The sequence below is a fragment of the Neofelis nebulosa genome, chromosome 3, assembly GCF_028018385.1.
Source record: "Neofelis nebulosa isolate mNeoNeb1 chromosome 3, mNeoNeb1.pri, whole genome shotgun sequence".
Taxonomy (NCBI): domain Eukaryota; kingdom Metazoa; phylum Chordata; class Mammalia; order Carnivora; family Felidae; genus Neofelis; species Neofelis nebulosa.
Window position 1 is genome coordinate 169,715,475 of NC_080784.1, and position 5,636 is coordinate 169,721,110.

Below are 5,636 nucleotides of genomic sequence, written 5' to 3' on the forward strand. Positions count from 1 at the left end.
TTTTTTTTTTTGGAGGCGGGGGCAGATAAGGGGACAGGGGACAGAGGATTTGACTCGGGCTCCTTGCTGACAGCAGTGAGCCCAGTGTGGGGCTTGAGCTCACACACTGTGAGATCATGACCTGAGCTGAGTCAAACGCTCAACTGACTGGGCCACCTAGGTGTCCCTAATTGTATTCTTATTTTTCAGATGAGAGCACTAAAGATCCATGTGGTTAGATACCTTGTGGAGGAATTTATGTAATTAGTAGGAAAGATTTCCTATAAAAATTAATTTTATTGGTCTGCTAAATGTATATAAATTGGATTTTGTTATTACATTTTAAAAAGATTTCATAATAATATGGTTACTAAGAATGTATAACTCAACTACTACTCACATCAACTTTCATAATTTCAGATGCAAATTATCTTTTTGCTAGTGTTTAATTATTACCAAACTAAAAACCTCATGCGTTCAGTAATAATTCTGCTCGATTCCATTTTTTCTCAGACAAAAGTGGAAGCTAACAAGAAATAGCCAAATTGGAACACAACAATAAATTATGACAACGTTAATGAGGGAAAACCTTGTAGTTCTATCTTCTTGCATAGAACACACTGAGCTCTTTAAAATTCATGCATTGGAACAGAATTTTATGCCCATTTTCATTTGACTATGTAATATTCAGGGCTGCAGTTTCAGACTTATAAAATAGAAGCAGCATGGTTTTTAATGGGAACATGATCAGAAACAGATCTTAGGTGGTATTAACAAAAGGAGCATGTAGAGAATACTGACCAAAATATAGTTTTTAAAAGAGTAATGGAAATAAACTAAAAAAACAAAAACAAAAACAGGAGTCTGCTGGGTGCCTCAGTCAATTAAGTGCCCGACTCTTGGTTTTGGCTCAGGTCATGATCTCATAGTTGGTGAGCCAGTTTGGGACTCTCTCTCTCTCTTTCTCTTGCTCTCTGCCCCTCCCCCACACTCCCTCGCTCCTGCACAGGTGCTCTCTCTCAAAATAAATAAACTAAAAAGAAAGTAATGGAACACAGATTGTATCATATTATTTCTACCTTAATAAGAATAGTAATTTATGGTTACAATGGAATCATTGTACACTAAATTGCAATACAGACTGCCAAAATTAAGTAATTACTTGATAAACACTGGTAACAAACAATCCATTTCTTTGTCTGCAGGGGTAGAAAATGATACGTTTTTCTCATCGTCATTCAGTGGCATCTCTGTTCTGCCAATATTTTTTGAAGGCTGCACATAAATATCATTTAATGTTTCCAAAAAGGTACGTTTCTAACAACAGTATTTTGGACAGCCACAGACAGTCTTTTGGGAGAAACAGTTTGAGAAATGAAGGAAAACAGGGCTGGATGTGAGAATTGGTGGTCCAAGCTAGGTTCTGTCACATACTAGGTGTGTGAGTTTGCAAGAGTCATGTAGCTTTCTGAGCCTCTGTTTTTATACCAAAGGATCACAGTAAGGATGTCATAATCTTATGTGATTCTTAAACTGATACATACCATTAGAAATCCTGGGCTCTAAGTATGAAAATTTAAAAGTAGTGATTGTTATCCGTCCATCTAAGTATTTATCTTCTAATTTAACACATATATGTTTGCCTAATTGTCAGATACAGGGTGAATTGTTTCAGGTAAAACTGTTGATCATCTCACAATCTCTTTAACACCTGGCAGATCACCAGAAACAGAATAAGAAATTATGGATGAAAATTCTCCTTATTCCCACTGTTAATTGCAGTCAGAAACAACCAAAGAGACCCCTCCACCCTCCCTACCCCCCCCTCCCATTTTGGCAAGTCACTACGCCATTAAAGGTACAATTTCAATAGTCTTTATTATGTAAACTTACTACAATCTACCAATGTGCTATTTTAAAAGGGACATCTCACTTTTTTTTTTTTTTAATGTTTATTTATTTTTGGGAGAGAGAGCAGGAGCAGGGAAGGGGTAGAGAGAAAAGGAGTCACAGAATCCGAAGCAGCCTCCAGGATCTGAGCACAGATCTGTCTTCCAGATCTGTCCGCACAGAATCTGACATCAGGCTCCAACTCACAAACTGCGAGATCATGACCTGCGCCAAAGTCGGACATTCAACCGACTGAGCCATCCAGGTGCCCCATCACTTTTTCAAGTAACTACAAACAGAAGTCTAAGTGGGAGAACATGGTGGCCTAACCTACAGTGATAGTGGAGATGGAGAGAATTGGTTAGTGGAAGATACATTTTAGAGGTAGAATCTGTAGCATTCATTGAAGAATTAGATGATTTCAGAGTTAAGTGAATAAATGGTTTGCAATTCCATTTCTTGGAATGGAGGAGAGAGTATTCAGTTGGGGAGTGTCGAGATTTTTAAAAACGAGTTTGGCTAAAATCGGTTATGGCTATGAGATAACAAATGGTCTGGGGCTGTGAAGAAAGGTGAGCGCTGTGTATGACTTTAGGAACTGTCTATACAGAGATGGTGTATAGGGCCAACGAAATGGATAAGATCACCTTAGGAGAGAGTTTAGAGAGAGAAGAGAGGAAAGGGAGGGAGGGATGGAGGGAGAGAAAATGGGAAAAGAGGAAAGGAAAGGAAAATAATTGCAAGCAGAACATAGTGCTCTTTGCATCAGGTAAGAACCTTTTTTCATATTATCCCATTTTTTTGATCACTCAGAACCCAGAAATAATTACTTAAGTAGTTGAATTAAAATAATTAACTGATGAAACTGTGACTATTTATAATATTGATTTAAATGTTCTCTCTGGGCGTCTGGATGGCTCAGTCGGTTAAGCATATGACTTTGGCTCAGGTCATGATCTCACAGTTTGTGAGTTCAAGCCCCATATTGGGTTCTCTGCTGTCAACACAGAGCTCATTTTGGATTCTCTGTCTCTGTCTCTCTCTCTCCCTCTCTCTCTCAAAAATAAATAAACATTAAAAAATAAATAAAAAATAAAATAAGCTTTCTCTCTCTGTATTGGAGATATGTATGTATACATACAAATACTCTATATATTAGATGATTCATTAATGGAAAAAAATTTAAATGCATATTTTATGCACATACAATGTTACATTTATAAGAGTAGCTTCACAGTATTCTGGCATATGTATTAATGGTTCATTAATGCAGTTACCAGGAGAATGAAGTCATTTGGTTTATAAATGTTTCATGGCTTATAGTTCACTTGAGGCTTAGATTAATTTCATTTTTATATGCCATTTTTGGTCTATGTATTTCTGCAGTTCATTTAATCAAGCTGGTTTTTCATGAAGGAAAACTAACTTGAAAAGCACAAAATCACAAAATAAGTTTAAAATTTCAATGGACTAAAATTGAAAATGTTATCTTTGGTAAACTTGTCAGTGAATTTGTGTGTCAGAAAAAAGAATACATTCTGAGTCCTTGCTGTTACAGGAGGGAACTTGCGTTCTCACACAAAGAACTTTGAAAGAAGGAATAGAAAGCATGATGATCTAAATTTGGCTACTATATAACAATTTGGCCTTTTCCTATGACATTAATACATTAGTACGAGGAAGCTGTCAGAATTCTGATGTCAGAAATCATCTTCAACAATTGTCCCTCTCTTTCCCCTCCTTTTCAGCAGAAGTTGAACCCTAACAAATCTTTCCATATACCTTTTTAACCTGTTCAGTCCTAGCTCCATGGGACCTTATCCACTTAGAACAGCTTATCATTTCCCCAGAATGAACTTACTTACATGCCTGCTTCACCCTTGACCCCTCCAATTCATCCTTCCCTCAGCTGCCAAGAATCTTCTATCAGTTTCTCCCGTGCCCACTGCTGTCCTAGTCCAAGCCACCTGTGCCTCATGCCTGTGTTACTGCCACAACATCCTCCTAAACAATTTCTGCAAAAACAGATCATATCATCCCATTGCCTAAAATCCTGCAGTGGCATTCCACATCAAGTTTAATAGAATCTAGACTCCTTACCATGTCCTCTATGATCTGGCCTCTGCCTATGCCACTGACTTCCTTCCATCTCCTTCAACTTTTCTCTAATTCAAAATGACTACCACCTGGCTCACTTTCTAAACCACACACTGCAAAATTCCTTGCCACCTCAGAGAATTTGCTTTAAATCCTCTTCACATAGTCTTTCAAATGGCTTCTTTCTTAACAACCAAGTCTCAATCCAAATGACCTTTTCAAGATGCCTTCACTGAATACCGAATCCCTCTCCCCTTTGCACTTTCCATCTTAATGGCATATGCTAACTTCTTGATAGAGTTCAGTTGATTCCTGAAATTATCTTGGATAATAATGTGGGCTCTGAGCTTAGCATAACAGGTTTCAAACATTGGCTCTTCCACCTGCTAGCTTCCACCCAGGAAAGGTATTTAATGTCTATTTCTTTTCCTCTAAAATGGGATAATAATACTTCATAAGCTCGTTGCAAGACCTAAATGATTTAAACCTAAAGTTCATAGAACAATGCCTTGCTAGTCATTTTTATTTATTGCAGATACAGTAGAATCTATACTAAACTATATCTCTTTAAAATACAGAATCTAGTCTGTCCACTTCTGTATGACATCTGGAACACAGTCTGGCATTAATGAGTAGATCCTCAATAAATGTGTGAGCTACGGTTACCTAAGTAGAGACCTAGTAAAGGGCAGCTCTGATCAGAGAAATTCAAACTCCAAATGTTTTAAAATAGTGTGGGGAAAAATTATTTAATTTACCATTCTTGCCTTTGGCCCTAGTTGAAAATTTCTAACTGCCAAATATATTTACCCTTGAACACCAGATTTCAGTTACTGAGGTCTGGATACATGTGAAGTCTCAGTCCTAAAAAGAGAAATCAGCATGAAGCAGATCGTAAACGAACTTGACCTCCAGCCATGAAGTTGATATTAGAAACAAAACCACCAGGTCCAGATAGAATTGGGGAGTGTTAGCCAGGTTACCTGGGTCAGAACTAGGGAGAAGGTTCCTGGATATGACCTGCAGATATAGAGGGAACCAACTCAGGTAGCTTCTCGGGATGGAAATGGGTCTGATGCTTTCCGGTGGTCAGGATTGGCTCAGAAATGGTCAGGATTGGCTCAGAAATGGTCAGGATTGGCTCAGAACATGCCCTGCAAATAAGCACTACTGGATCACATTAGTATATCCATGATGGGCTCTGCTGGAGAAGTAAGAGAGAGGGAAGAAATCAGATTACAGGGAGCTTTCCTAAATGTTGCTTATATAAATTGGTTCAGATGTGGATAAAATTGACAACACCCCATTTTCTGATTGTTGCTAAGATTGCTAGTTAAGGTATGTAGCATGTATTGATTTTTACTGCTTATCATTAGGAAATCGTGACTAGGTTAAACGTGTTATATAGGCCATGAAGCAGGAGGATTATTACAGCCTTTTGTTTGCCTCAAATTAATGATCTTAAATCAGAGTTTGATGGCACATGTACACAGGAAAATTGAATCTACCTTTTCACTTTATCAAATTGTATGTCCCTATACCATTCACTGTGTTTGTAAACTTTAACGAGTTCTATAAGATACTGGATACTGTGTTTGGCCTTGGCAGGCTTTTTTTTTTTTTTTTTTTTTTTTTTTTTTTTTTTGGCTCTACCTCCTGCTCATAGTGTC